This window comes from Corvus moneduloides, chromosome 1 (assembly GCF_009650955.1).
Source record: "Corvus moneduloides isolate bCorMon1 chromosome 1, bCorMon1.pri, whole genome shotgun sequence".
Classification (NCBI taxonomy): Eukaryota; Metazoa; Chordata; class Aves; order Passeriformes; family Corvidae; genus Corvus; species Corvus moneduloides.
In genome coordinates, this window is record NC_045476.1 from 80,451,847 (window position 1) to 80,467,833 (window position 15,987).

General features: G+C 37.6%; 1 long non-coding RNA gene across 1 annotated transcript in view; it reads left to right on the top strand.

Moving 5' to 3' along the window:
- The window catches only part of LOC116447824, a 99,567-nt gene extending 93,870 nt beyond the window's left edge, over window positions 1-5,697 (top strand). The window contains exon 6 of the long non-coding RNA XR_004241705.1: window positions 2,525-5,697. This is a non-coding gene — a long non-coding RNA (uncharacterized LOC116447824). The remainder of the gene's footprint in view (window positions 1-2,524) is intronic.
- The last annotated feature ends 10,290 nt before the right edge of the window (window positions 5,698-15,987 follow it).

Below are 15,987 nucleotides of genomic sequence, written 5' to 3' on the forward strand. Positions count from 1 at the left end.
ATTCTTTCAACACTAAACTTAGAAAAATTATTATCCTCTTGAAAAGCAGTAACTATGCTTAGTAGGAATGGTGCTTTGCTTTAAACTTGTAGTGATCGGCTGTTTCAAGCCCCACTGAGGTAATGTAACTAAGGTTCTTATTAATAGATACACTTAAGAAAATGCATAAAGAGAAGATAGTGACAGAAAGAAAGAATAAGAGTGGGGGAAGCCACAAATAAAAGATTTGATAGATTAATATGCATTCAGGTTCAGGTGGGAAAGTCCAGGTACCTCCCCTGGGAGGGGGGTTTTACACTGTCTGATGTGACACTCTGGATCATGCAGTCTTCTGCTGGAAAGCCACAGATATGAATCTGGGGGCACATTGAGGGTCTTTGATGGTTTATAACCCTTTGTAAGATATAACAGCTGTTTCTCAAGCCTGTGTAATTAAGCCAGTTATGCCTTATCAGAAGAGATGAATACCCTCAGGCCTACATGTGCATGTCCCAACACCTCCTGGGGGAAGAGGGAGAGGGGGTGGGCCTTAACCGAAGGGAGGACATTAGCATGATGAAAAGCATTATCCCACCTCACAGGATCTGCTTTTTGCCAGCCTTTTCCCTTATCTGGTTTAAAAACCTGCCTGTTGCTAAACAAAGATTGGTTTGTCCTGGTCATCCTCTGGTGGTGGATGCGCACGGCCTCTGCACCTGGACTGTTCTTATGGAGATCAGAGCTTTTGCCACCACGCATCCAAAACCCTCTTCTTTGGTTGGGGGTTGCAAACCTGGCCTCAGCAAAGCACCTGCTGCTTTTGTCAGTGGCCAATTGTTTGAATCATTAACCATTAACATTTCAGTCTCTCACATGGGCCAGCCTGCAAAGTCTTGATTCTGAACCCAAAGATGTTCAGGAAGTTGAAGAAACACAGCCCCAAGAGTGGGTTATGGATGGTTAGCTGCTGATGTTAAAAATAGTCTTGTGAGTGTTTGGGATTTTTTAAAAAACTGTAAAATGGCAATTTTTAAATCACAGTATGTCCACTAGGAAATTCACCTGCATATTTAGTACATCTTGTTGATGGTTTTGATTTTCTGCACTGAAACTTGTAGATGAATGTGGAATTTCTTATGCAATCAAAAGTCATAGTTCTACAGAAACTTGTACAGTTGTTGGAGTTTCCAAAGGCAAAGAGTATCAGTGACATCAGAAGGAATACTAAAGGGGTAAAAGTTATACAATGTGGATATGAGAATATTGCTCTGGGAACAAAAGTACTTCTTAGGTTTGGGGATGTCACAACTGACCTAATTCATGAATCTCAAAATCAATTTCAACCTAACATTTTTTGACACTTGTATTCCAAAACTCACATTTAGAAGGAAAAAAAAATTAAAATATATGATTGTCACAGATTCTATAACTCCTGAGGATTTCTACCTAGTGATAGATGTTCAGCCCTTCTGAAAATCAAAAAATAACTGATCCCTCGTGGGTGTAAGCTTTTTTTATGGTTTAATTTTGAAACAGTGCACAACATCCTTTGAATTATCAGAAGTCAGCCAAAAGAATCCACTGCCCTTTATCTCAGCCTTTCCTCCCTCTCATTCTAATGCTTTGATAAATCAGACTCATTTAGAGACCAGAGAGGAAAGTGGAATACATCAGGATGTCTCTGTATTTACAATCCCACATCTTCATGCCCTGGCAGCTCAATGCCATTCTTCAGAAATAAGACAGCAAAGAACAGATTGATTTTCTGTTTTTAATTGCATCCCTGCCAAGACCCTATTGGGAGGAAAACAGAGGTATGGACTCAGGGTTTTTCAGATGCACTGACACAAGCTTACTTGTCAAAGATCAAATCTCCAGTGAACAGCTTGCCGCAGCTTTTATTTCCAAGACTTTGATAATAACATCAAATTGATGTTGCATTGGTGTGCACTGAGACAGCAAAGAAAATTTCAGAGATATTTGGAAAAGTACAGAAAAGGACAGAAAGAGAAGAGGGAAGAAAACTGATGTTTTTAAACAGCTTAAAGACAAATGTGTAATACTTTTCAAGATATAGTGCTGAACAATATGCTTTATCAGGCATAATGCAGAAAAAACTAATTTGAGAACAGCTATACTCTTGATTTGTTTCTTGTAAAAGTTTAACTTTCTCTCTGTAGAATGACATTTCAAGACATTAATGAATGGCTTGACACTCAGGAGTATGGTTAAAAAAATTCACACATTTGCCAGGATTTCAAGCAAGATGTTGTCATCCCTACAAAGGCAAACAAAATCTGTCAGCAAGAGCTGTTTTGGCGGGGATGAATGACTAAGGCCTGTAATTCTTGACAATGTTTTCAATCAGAGGGGAATATTTTTAAGCTTCTTAAGTGTGATTCTGCTAGCTAGAGCATCTAGCTAGTCTTGGGAGCACTAGAAAGCCAAATGCCATGTCCCCTAGCTGCTAGCATTTATGAAATATGTAATTCCTTTCAAATATATTTTATGTCTCTCCTCTCTCTTGCATCTCCTGCCCTTTTAGAAAACAGGGACGACTACCAAGGAAAACTGAAACTCTCCTCTCTGCACTTTCAAAAGTATGTTATAACCATTAGGCCATATTTCTAGACCACTTGACTTCCCTCTCACCTACATTGAAATTGTGCTGCTGCTAGTTAACAATACTAATCTCAATGAGTCAGGCAAAAGCAAGCCTCGAAAAACATCGTTACTGCTCCCAGCTTCCACTGAAGACTACTACTGCAATTATGAATCTCTAGCTCTATTATTGTATTCAGCATCTTTGACAGGTGTCTATACCTCACTAATACACATAGCACTTAACAGTGAGCAAGACAGGGGCAGAGGGACTGTAGCCCAGATGTGAAGAGGCAAAGACAATAAGGAATCTCACAGCTCACCCCTTTTTTCTACTCTACCACTCCTCCTTTTGTCCAGCTTTCATTCTGCAAGTGCCACTTGATACACAGTGTGTACCAAAAAATGCTTATTTTAGAATCTGTAAGTTAAAAATAATATACCCATCTCTTAGCTAAGGGACTCAGTTTCTTTGAAGGATTTTATACTGCAAAACTAAAACTTCCCATTGTGTTGGTTTTGCATGGCCAGGTTTCAATAGTGAGATGGGGAGGCTACAGGGATGGCTTCTCTGAGAAGCTGGCAGAAGCTTCCTCCATCTCCAAGAGAGCCAATGCCTGCAGGCATTGACCTGTTGCTGTACAAGGCCAAGCCAAACAGTGATGATAGTAAAGCCTCTGGGATAACAAATTTAAGAAGGAAGAAAAGTTATTGCGCAGATGCAGTTGCAGCCAGAGAAGAGGTGAGTGCGAACATGTGAGAAGAACAACTCTGCAAGATCCAAGGTCCGTGCAGAAGTGGGGGGGTTGGGGGTGCTGAATGAGGCAGAACTGAGATTACCCTGCAGCCCATGGTGAAGACCATGGTGAAGGAGCTGCAGCCTTGCAGCCCTTGGGAGTCAGTGGTACAGAGATCCATATGCAGCCCATGGAGGAGCCCCATTCTGGAGCAGGGTTTTAGATGCCCAAAAACCAGATGTGACTCCGTGGGAAACCTGGAGCAGGCTCTTGGCAGGATTTGCAGAACCATGAAGAGAGAAAACCACCTTGGATCAGGTTTCCTGGAAGGAATTTTGCCCCTCTGAGGACCAGTGCTGGAGCCTGTTCCTGAAGGACTGTACCCCATGGAAAGACACCCACAACAGAGCTGGTCCTGAAGAACTGTAGCCCGTGGGAAGGACTCACACTGGAGAAGTGGAGGACTGTCTCCTGTGAGAGATGGTGAAGCAGGTAAAGGACTCCTCTCCCCGAGAAGGGAGCAGAGGCAGAAACAACCTGTGATGAACTGACCATAGCCCCCACTGACTGTCTCCATACACCATGCGGTTGAAGGAGTTAGAGAACTGGGAATAAAGTTCAGCTGAGGAAAGAGGGAGAAGTGGAGTGAAGGTGTTATTAAGATTTGTTATACTTCTTATGATCCTGGTCTAATTTTGATTGGTAATAAATTCAACTCATTTTCCCAAGCTAAGTCTGTTTTGCCCATCACAATAATAGATGAGTGATCCCTCCCTGCCCTTATCCCAACCCATGGACCTTTTGTTACGTTTTCTCTCCCCTGTCCAGCTGTGGAGGGGGGTGATAGAGTGGCTTTGGAGGGCACCTGGTATCCAGCCAGGGTCAACCCACCACACCCAGTAAGTGTATGCACTGTCCCAAGCAGGTGTGTAAACACGAGTGCACATGCACACAAACCAATTACACACCAGTTACACACTCATAACTGGTGACCCAATCCAGGCCTTTTCTATAAGCATAAATACCACTGAAGCAAGGAGAGGGACAATCAAAGACAAATAAATATTCAGGAACTGTCATCAAGCATCTTGAGAGCTTTCACATGCTTACACGTGCAATTCAAACATGTGACAGTATTGCAGATAATAATCCCTTCAAACTATAAAAATAAATCAAAAGACGGATGAGTAATTCTCAATTCTCAATTCTCAAATACTTCAAAAATCAATTAAAAAAATTCAAATTCAGGATAAATACTTTAAAAAAAAAACATTAAGAGGTGCCATGGGAAAGAGGTCTCTGTGACCTCAGGACTTTGAAAGATGCTTGTAATTCACTTTTGTCCAAAAGACTCTTTGTTGGTGGTGCTTTGTTTTATTTTTTTAAATTTATTTTATTGTGAAAGCTTAATAGGTCCTTGCCATTTTATTTTACAATGTACGTTCACTCATTTTTACTGGTATTACTGCCATTAAAATTCATGAAAATGTAGGCATCATCTGCCAAATGTGACCCACATTTTTTTTCACAATCTTTACTTGAGTGTGATACAAACTCAAAACCACAGCATACATGATCCACTTAATAGAGGTCCTGCATAGAAAAGCTGACAATTTATTGGTAGATCAGTAGTCCTGGGATGGATATACAATGCTTTATGAGTTTTCCAACTACAGAAAAAAGCTGTTCAGAAATATCAAGGTATGTTTTAGTGTTTGTCCACTTACATGCTTCTTTTTGTTCTGAAACCAGTGTTTTCTGATTTTCTAAAACATACTTCCTCTTTCTCAGCTTCAGTTTAATTACATTGCTGCAGAAAAATTGTCAGATCATTCAAGCAGTGGAAGAATTATGCTGGATTGAAGATTAGGCTTTTCACTCGGGGAGCCTGTCATCACTGATACAAGCCTGAAAAGATGAGGTGCCCACATAGGGTTGAAACAATAAAGAGAACCAGATCTAAACATAAACATACCAAATGACTCAAATTGGGTAACTCTGACTAAAGAAAGATATTTATGTTACTCTGATTATTTATCTATTTTCATAGGCAATTAAGTAGAGCAATGCCAGTAAAGAGAAACAAGGACAAGAATATGGTTACCTAATGATTAAGAAAGTGAATTTAAATTGTTTTTTATACAGTGGGAAGAAAATCAGCTGGTTTTACACACAAAACTAGATTTTCTAGAATGAAAACTACACTCAATATTTCAATTCTTATTAAAAAAAAAAAAAAAGCTCCTTGCAAAAAAGGTAACCAAAATTATTCTTCCCATCTTTAGCCTAGATCTGATTTGGTGGTGTACCTGCATACTGTCCTAAAAGTTGATACCTGGAAATCAATTTATCTTCAAAATAAAATTAATGCTGAATTTTGCAGAAGACTGGAAGTAATTCTTTGCTCTACCTGTATACTTAGCGTTTCAGCATAAATAAAAAATAAACCGAGTCTCAGTTGCAATATCTCAAAAAACTACATTTCTTAGTTCAGATGAGGAAGTGTTTTAGCTTTATCATACGCTTTGAGAGATCTTGAGTAGGTCAGAGGACTGTTCTACAAGTAAGAGAACATAAAAGAGATTCAGAAACTTTTTATGTAGAGAAATATTTTCTCATCTCCATACTCAAGGGTTTGTAAACTTAGATTTGTAGAGATTTCATGAAGAGGAGTCTTTTGAGACACATTCAGAGCTATCTGAGTTAGACAGCCATGTAGATTCATATTTACCCACATTCATATTTACCCTTATTTCTAATAATTTAAAATCTAGTTACAACAAATCATTACTTTATTTTGCAGACAAGATCACTTCAGGATCTCAGTGTTTGTGAAAGTTGTTTCTTTTCACCTGAGCATATTGCAGTATCACCTTTCTTCTTCAGTTGACAATCAGGTAGTAACAGTAGTCTGTGACTCCAAAGCATATTTCAGTGGAAAAAACTGTCCTTGTCTGCAACAATTTTCTCTGTTGGTCCAGAGAGCACGCTTGTTGCAAGCTGAGATTATTAAGCAAAAAAACCCCACAAATAATTGGCATTTAAGGTTTTGTTTTCATCAAATTGATTCTCACAAATTATAAAAGTTCTATTTAACCTATTATTTTTTGATCCCTGTAAGGTTGTCTAGAGATTTCTGAATGTGTGTCAGCTGTTGCTGCAGACCGTGGCGCCCAAATTCACAGACGTTAACTGACAGTCTTGTCTCCAACATCATTAGCAAAACTTTATTGCTGTAGCTCTGCAGACCTCATCATTCAACAAAGGAAATTATAAGATAAGAGTTACATTTCATATTGATTTTGATGAGAATTGGATCAGACCTTGACTGTCTGGTAGTTAAAGTCTCATTCTCATTACATACTTTGTACCAGGAGCTCAGTTATTTTCCTTCCTTTATTGACTTACAGAGGCTTTCACAGACTGTTTAAATACAAGTCAGCAAATATGTCAAATAAGGTACTTTTCACAGTGCACCTTGGCTTTTTTTGGCAGACATAAGTCACCCTGATGTTTAATGTTCCACAACCTTTTTATTTTAAGTTTAAAATTTTATGCTTCCTAGATAGTACATCCCAACTGCATTAGGCACTTGTTCAAAGTCAGCTGTGGTCACCAAGATGCTTTTCATTGACTTCATTAGAGTCTGAAATGGGTTCATAATCTCAGGTTCTGTGTCATCTCTTTTATGAACAGGCTTTTGAGGTCTTATAAGAACTCTTAAGCATGAGTATGATGTAAATGAATAAAAAAAAGGAGATTGGGATGCACGGATACAAACTAGACATAAAATTACATCTAAAGATAAGCATTGTGGATTGCATCCTCCTGAATGCTGGAGAAAAAAATCCACATTTACTTAGAAAAGCACTAATCTATTTTTTTCCAATTTTCAGAAGGCTTTTTTTTTTTTCCCCAAGGTGTACAATATCTTGGTTCTAATTCATTTTGGAAAGGTCTTTAAACAGTTAAAAGGTCTAAATAGCATAATTATCAGAGTTGAAAGCACGTTTAATCACCTTTTGAAGAATAAAGTGTGCTTAGTGGATTTCCTTTAATTAAGCTTTCTAGATGACTCAGACAATAAAAATATTTTTGGAAACTTTTCTTTATTACATTCTGCAGCAGGTAAGTTAGGTCAGTAAATATTTCCAGAGCTATTACACAGGGAAAAAATTTGTGCCACCAGCTTATTATCTCTATATATTAGAGTGCATTCCCTTCTCCACCAAGATGAACTGACCTCAAGGATCCTTCTTTTAATAGAAAACTCACAAAGATAATGTGAAATGGCATTTTGATGACATAACCTGGAGGAAATTAAAAAAATAAAAAATCCAAATGTAGATCTGAAAGTGAAAATGGCAGCCTAAAATTCACTAGCTCATTACAAAAATAAATTTTAAAGTAATTTTGTACTTTATGAACAATGCTTATGTTAATCCATCAAAATGAGTATGGGCATCATTTTTTCAGCATCCAACCTATTTGGCCTGATGAAATTTGATGACAGGAGGTCAAAGATACTGCTATATAAATATTTTGCACCAGCTATTTACTCAATAAGTGACCAACACAAACTTTTATACTCTGATCTGTGACTATAGCTAAAGTTATTTCCCTGATTCTTTATCTGTTTTTTTTTTTTTTAATGTGACATATTCCATTTTTAGACTGACACTTGCTTTATAAACCAGTGACATACTTAAAATGTATACCTATGACTCAGTTTTTGGATAAAAAATAACATGCAACACTCAAGTGCATTCAGTAGGTATTAAAACCAAGCATTAAATAATAAAGGCATATATTTGAATAGAACCTATCCATAATAAAGAGGATCAGCTTCTTTATTTAGATTAAAAATATTTTGATGATAAAATATAACAGCCAAAGTATATATCTCAAGTATTTTAAGACCACTTAAAAAATCAATACAGTGTGTACCATCATGGGACTAGAAATTATGTGGAAATGATTAAACAAAAAACAATTTTAAAGAAAGACTTAGGTGATAATATAGAGTAAGGAATACTTTCTAGAAGATTATATACTAGATAAGTAAATTTCTTTTTCTTCTTATATAATTTTTGAGCTGATCATATACTTCCCTAATGAACTGTAAATTCAAATGTCTTCAACAAATATCTTTCTAAAAATTTTGCTTTATAGATTGTACGTCTTCAAGATGGACCTGTTGATTGTGATTAACCCAATAAGTCAAAGTAAATTGATTTTTTCCCCCTGAGTATCTCCAGAAGACACATTCTCTGAGACAGGATAATCCTGGGAAAATCTGAAGATAGATTAGCTGTTAGAGTTGCATTTAAAGGAATAGCATTGGAATGAGGTGTGTGTATATATAGGTATGTACTGACTGTCTGACTTTTGACTTTCAAAGGCATGTGTATGCTTTTGGAAAACTTGCTTTCTGATATTTTCCTGCAATTTAAACATCAAAATAAATATAAGAATAGAAAATTTACTTTATTAGACTGTTAAATTAGAATTTGAGAGTTTTTTCTCTGCCTCTCAATGAGTATTGCAGAATTTTCTCACTTTTTCAAGAACATCTTTAAAATTTTATCTTGAATATTAGTAGGAAGAAAAGAATAGCAAAACCTCATCACATTTAGTGTGTGAATTCCCTTTCTTTTTTATCACAATCGAATAGCAAAAACCTGAGGAAAAAAGATTGAAGGAAGGATTGCACCTATATGCTTTTTATCCAACCACCATAAATAAAATGTAATTTGATAAACATTTCAGTTCTTATGATATATTTCTGCATTACACCACAGAGAAAATTGTTTTAAACACAATTCTAACCAAAATGTGGATGTTAGTAAGTAAATATTATTTTCTTCCAGAAAATGATGTCTTGAAGGCACATTAGTCAATCACCAAAAAACTACATATAAATGGATTAGCAGCCCTTACAATCAAAAGCATCTACTATTATGCAAATAAATACATTACAAATACCTATTTTATTAGATTCTTCTCACTTGCTACTGAATTCACAGTCACTCACTGCTCTTATCTTGACAGAAGCTGTGGCCTGATTTATTTGACTTCTTAAAGACTGACATTAGATGTGCAATTTATTTCTACTGAACATGCCTTAAACTCACAGGCCCATGTCCTGGACTATGTGTAGAGCAGCCACTTTGTAAAGCAGAAAAGAGCCGTGAGGGACAGATGAAGAAATTACAAGTAAACATTATTAATTTAGACTATAATAACTTTTCTTTCTTATACTTTTTGGTTTTTATCAAGATCAATATAGTTATATAAAAGTATGGAAAATCATGCAGAATAACATTCATATCAAATACAAGGTAATACTCTGTTGTTTTCATTAAATTTTGAAGACATATCTTCAACCTACTTCATTTTCTATTTTATTTCCACCAGAAAAAGCATCCAAAATTACTTTTCCTCAAGCAATTATTACAAAAGGTACTGTGCTTTTTCTTACGAAGAATCCATTCAGTCCATCCATCTCTGTGGGTCCTAGAGTGGTAGGTCAGGTTTTCTGCCTAGTTATACACTTTGTTATAAATGACACATCTGACAGACTTTTAGTAGAACCTCCTTGCCTTCCTAGGTGCCTTTGTACAACAATTATGAGGCTTTGGATGTGGAAGGCCCATCAATAAATGATGTAGATAACTGTTCATCTACACCAGAGATATTGCCAGGATACGCCCAGTATCACAACACCTCCATGAAGATGACCCCCTTCAGAAGGGAAGAGAGGGTTAAATATTCCTGACAGACCATCCTCTTAGGGAAGTCTAATGACTTTCTGGGGCCCAGCTTATGAACATGACTAGCAAACTTCCCAGCCTGATACAGCCTTTTGATTACTATCCATTACTGCTCTTCCATGTGGGTGGTGACGAAGATGCCACCCATAGTCCAAGACACAATCCGTAGTCCGAGGACAATCAAAAGAGACTTCAGAGCCTTGGGATGGTTGTTAAGCGAATCTGGAGCACAGGCTACTTTTTCTTCTATCCTTCCAGCTGCAGGGAGAGACACTGGGAAAAATAGGCTGTTCAGAACAGACAGGAGAGGAAGGAGAGGTAGAGGGGTTGCCCTCTACATCAAGAAATGGGCCGCGTGTAGAGCTGTCTCTAAAGAACAGAGAAAAGCAAGCCAAAACCCTGTGGGCAATAATCAGAGACCAAGGCAACAAAGGGAACCTGTGGCTCCTGTCTCCTGCAAGCTGCCTGATCAAGAGGAACCTACTGATGAAGTCTTCCTCCTGAAGCTACAGGAGGCATTTCACCCACTGTTTCTCATCTGCCAGGGGGATTTCAACCACCCCAACATCTGCTGGGAAAGTAGCAGGTGAGCTGTAGGCAATCCAGAAGAGTCCTGAAAAGCACTGAGGATAACTTCTTAAGCCAGCTAATAGACAGCCCTGCCAGAGGGGATGCAATACTGGACCTGATGGTCACCAACACAAGGGAATTAATCAGTGCTGTATAGACTGGAGGTGGCCTGAGCTCCAGTATCCATGCACTGTTGGAACTTTCAGTCATGAGGCTAATGGGTCAGGTGAAGAATAAAGTAAGGATCCTAAATTTTACAAAACCATAATTCCAGCTGTTCAAGGATTCAGTCAATAAGACCCTCTGGGAAACTGCCTTAGGGACAAGGCAGCAGAAGGCAGCTGGCATAACCTTAAGGGTGTTCTTCATAGAGTGGAAGAGCTCTTGACATTCACACGTAAGAAATCAAGAAAGGAAGGCAAGAGACTTATATGATTGAGTCAAGGCCCGCTGGTCAGACTGAAAGGCAAGAAGGAAAAGGAAGTGGAAGCAGGGACGGATCTCCTGGGAAGAGTATAACATGCTGATAGCTTGTGTAGGGATGGGGTCAGGAAAGCCAAAGCACAACTGGAGCAGAACATGGCAAGGATATAAAGAGAAGTTTCTACAGGTATGTCTGACAGAAAACAAAAGTCAGAGAAAGCACACTCTCTGATGAACATAACCATCAAGCTGGTAGCAACGGAGGAGGAGAAGGCTGAAGTACTCAATAATTTTTTTGCCTCAGTCTTCACTGGCAACCTCTCTTCCCACACCCCCTACTTGGATGGACAGGGCAGGGAATGGGAGAACGAATTCCCTTCCACTTTAAGAAAAGATCAGGTTCGTGACCACCTGAGGAAAATCTGAACATATGTAAGTTTACGGAACTTGACAAGATGCATCCTAAAGTCCTGAGGGAATTGGCTGATGCAGTTGTCAATCCACTCTCCATCATAATTAAAAAGTTATGGCGAGCAGGTGACGTCCCAGGTAAGTGGAAAAGGGGAAACATTGCACCCATTTTTAAAAAGAGTAGAACGGAGGATCCAGGGAACTACTGACCTGCCAGCGTCACCTCTATGCCTGGAAAGATCACAGAATAGATTCTCCCAGAAGCTAGGCTAAGGCACATGGAGGAAAAGGAGATGATTTAAGAGAGTCAGAATGGCTTAACCATGAGCAAGTCCTGCCTAAACAACCTAGTGGCCTTCTATGGTCGAGTGCCTACATCAATGGACAATGGAAGGGCTACAGATGTCATTTATCTGGACTCTTGTAAGGCCTTTGATATGGTCCTCCAAAACATCCTTTTTCTCTAAACTGGAGAGATACAGATTAGATGTATGGACTGTTTAGTGGATGAGGAATTGGCTGGATGTTCACATCCAGAGAGTAGTGGTCAAAGGTTCAATGTCCAGATGGAGATCAGTGACAAAGGGTGTCCCTCAGCAGTCTTTATTGAGAACAGTACTGTTTAATACTTTCATCAAAAACATAGAGGGATCGAGTGCACACTCAGCAAGTTTGCAGATGACAGCAAGCTCAGTGGTTCAGCTGACACACCTAAGGAGTGGGATACCATCCAAAGGGACCTGAACGTCCAAAGGAGTGGGATACCATCCAAAGGGACCCACCTTGAGAAGTGGGTCCACGTGAACTTCAGGAGGTACAAGGCCAAGCACAAGGTCCTGCATCTTCGTGGGAGTCATCCCTGGTATCAATACAGTCTGGGGAATGAAGGGATTGAGGGTAACCCTACTGAGAAGGACTTGAGGCTACGGATGGATGTAAATTTGGACATGACCTGAAAGTGTGCTTGCAGCCCAGAAAGCCAGCTGTATCCTGGGCTGCATCAAGAGTGGCCAACAGGTCAAGAGAGTTGATTCTGCCCCTCTAATCCATTCTGGTGAGACCCCACCTAAAATATTGCATCCAGACTCCACAGGGAAGAAATTAATCCATTGGAGCAGATCCAGAGGAGAGAATCAAAAATCATCAGAGGGATGGAACACTTGTCCTGTGAAGACAGGCTGAGAGAGTTGGGGTTGTTCAGCCTGGAGAAGAGAAGCTTCTGGGGAAATATTATTGCAGTCCTTCAGAATTTACAGGAGGCCTACAAGAAAAATGATGATAAACTTTTTAGCAGGGCCTGAAAGATGGTCAATTTTCACTAGATATAAGGAAGACTTTTTTTAATGCTCAGAATTATTTTCCAGATTTATACATGAAATTCTGCATTCCTCGAAACCAATGACAAAAAAATTCTTGTTTTCCTAAACTCCTAGCTTTAAAACATTTTGGGAAATGAAACAAATTAAATGAAATAATAAATAGAAATTTTGATGACAATCTGCTTTAACACTCTGATGAGGAGCTAAAACATTGAGATATTCCACAGAGATACCTTCACAACTACATCTTGCAGTATTTGTTCAGAGAAATTATTTATTTAATTAATTTCACTGGAAAGACTGTTAGGGAAAATAGTTCAAACAAACTTCACTCCCCACTTTACAACTTTCTGATCTCTTACAGCATGAGAAGTAGATGGATCTTTTTCAGGGAATTGTACATATCAGTTTAGAAAGCATACAGAATTGCTTCAGTGAGAAATATGTCTCTATTACCCTATGCACCATATTACTTTACTTCAGTTTCCTGAAAGAGGGGAGTAACCATCTCACTATTGTCACCTTGATGCCACTCAGTAATGTCAACATATTCTTATCAGCAATAATCTTTCCAAAATACCACCACAATGTTTGTTATATTAGTCAGAGAGACTAGTGAGCATTGAACATTTTAATTCCTAGGATAAATTTGTAAATCCTACTACCCAGGGTTCACCCAAACCTTTCTATCATCACTATTTTACCCTATTAAAACAAATAGACCTGAAATTGTCCTCTAGCATATATAGAATGCTAAAACTTTTTTTTGTGCAGCTGAGATGTACAGGTGTTCCTATTACTTTTTGTACCATGAACTTTCCACATGAACTTGTAGTTTTTTAAACTACTCTCCCCGAGCTTTTGCAATTATTTTTGAGTGAATTATAAGCAGTTGGTATGAAATGATTCCATTTGTTAAATTCAAACTCAGAACATATTTCATTATTTTGGTTTGTTCTTACATCTGTTTAGGTATTATTTAGTTCTTTGATTTAACCTTCAGTTATTAGTCATTTAAAAAGTTATACTACTAATTCTTAAATTCATGAAAGTCCCTTAAGATCAGTATTGTTTAGTCATTCTGTGAACAATACATTAATAAATTTATTGATTCGAGTTTAGCACTTAGCTAAAAGACTTTTATAGTGCTGACAATATTTCAGTAGGTCAATAAAATAAGGAAATACAGGGTAAGTCAGTCAATAACTTTAACAATATCAATTTGTTTGGGTGCCAAAGCTTCAGATCAATCAAACGTGCATGCAAATAGCTCTATTAAATCTAATCTGGACCGAGAAGATACTTAAGCATATAATGAAAATGAAAATTGAACCTCTTCTTTAATTATCTGCATAAACTGCATCACCATCAGCATGAAAAATACAGTTAATGCTCTTTTGGTAACAATCAACTGCTTAACCAATGGCTACAATACTAAATTTCTTTTAAATTTAAGGTCCTGGTACAGCCAAGTACCTAATTTCTGGTATAACTTCAAGTAAAAGCCTGGTTAAAGAAAAAGGAGTGATCAATGTAGTGTTAAAAAAAATGAGTGCTTAAGGAACTCACTGAAATATACCCCATATAATGAAGGAATGCACATTCTTCCCTGTAATTATGTATCTTATCAATAAGTGAACTTGAGAAGCCAATGTAGATAAACATTTAACCACTACCTAAACACAGACCTCAATCCTTCAGGTGTATCTACTAATTCAAACCTGCATCATTTGAAACCTAGCAGAGAGTAATTTTGAAACAAGCATTTTGGTGGGGAGTGGGCAAGAAAGGTGAAAGAGAGGAAGGAAAAGTAAGATAATCTAAGAAGAACCTAAGTTTATACTCTTTATTCTATTGTTTGATGGTATCCTGACTAGCTTTGCAGCTTTTGAGTATAATTTTCATTCACAGTTGTAAAGTGTTACTCCTTGTTTACACTGTGTAAATCTGGAGTGGCTACATATTTCATAACCAGACAACTATAAACTAGTTCTTGTAGTCACATGGATTTCATGATACCTTGCTTTACAAATATGCTGAAACGGCTGCTGGATCAGAAAGAAAAACCCTGAGCAAGAGGGTCTGTTAAGCTATAGTTTAATGCAGGATTTCTGTGCCCAGGAAGTGAGGAAACCAGCTCAAATATGTTTTTTTCCACATGAGTCATCTGAATATCTAATGCATATGTGCTCACCAACAATCTACAAAGTATTTTGAAGATGGGGAACTGGCTTTCTAATTCCAATTTTTTTAAATTTTAAGTATGTATAGATAATTAAATATGCATTGGATTGGAAATAGACTGATATAATGAGAATTACTCTAGCCTTCTAGTAGAAGAGACCTGACTTACAGTTCCTTTTCCAATGAATGCTTATGGGTTTCTTATTAAAGAATTTCATATTAAGGTATTATTGGAGCAAAGGACTAGAGTGCAATTCTTATTATTCTTCTCTAACCAGAAGGCAATAAAGTAATTCTTCTTCTCTTTCTGCTTCAATGAATATTTAATTATTTCATGCAAAGCTGAAAACTTCAGCAAGAATATGGCCACCCTTACTGTATCCCATAACCATGTGTGTTTGACTATTCTACCCAACAATTACATAGAAGGAGAAGGTATCTGTAAGAGATGTCCATAAAAGATGTGGGTTTTCTTCACTCTTTCTTGTTTGGAAAAGCATTTTACCAACTGAAGTTTAGTATAAAAGCATGTGGTATTACAGAGTCTTGTCTCACATTTTTCATAAGACAAATTCTGTATCTCAACAGATTTTAGTTGCCATAACTCCCATGGAGAAATGTGCTTCTTTCCAAAAGGGTGTGGCTATTTTGTAGGAAATGTGTAAATACTGAAAAAAAGATAAAACTAAAAATATGCTCTTTTCTTCACCAATTTTAATTAAGGACTTCTTGCCAACCAAATATCTTGTGATTCTGTTCAAGTTCTTTGTTTGCCTTTTTAATAATTTCTCTGGACAAAGTAAAAAATACTGTTTCCTCAAATCACCACAATATCCAAACTTCTCAGAGAAGTGCTGCATAACCTGAATTTAGGCATCTTGTTCTAATAGCACAAAAGACATTTCTTTCAATAACAATAATATTGAACACTTACTGTCATCATAAGGTTCACATTCAACTTCTTGGTAGCTGAGCTTACACAGCAGGCAT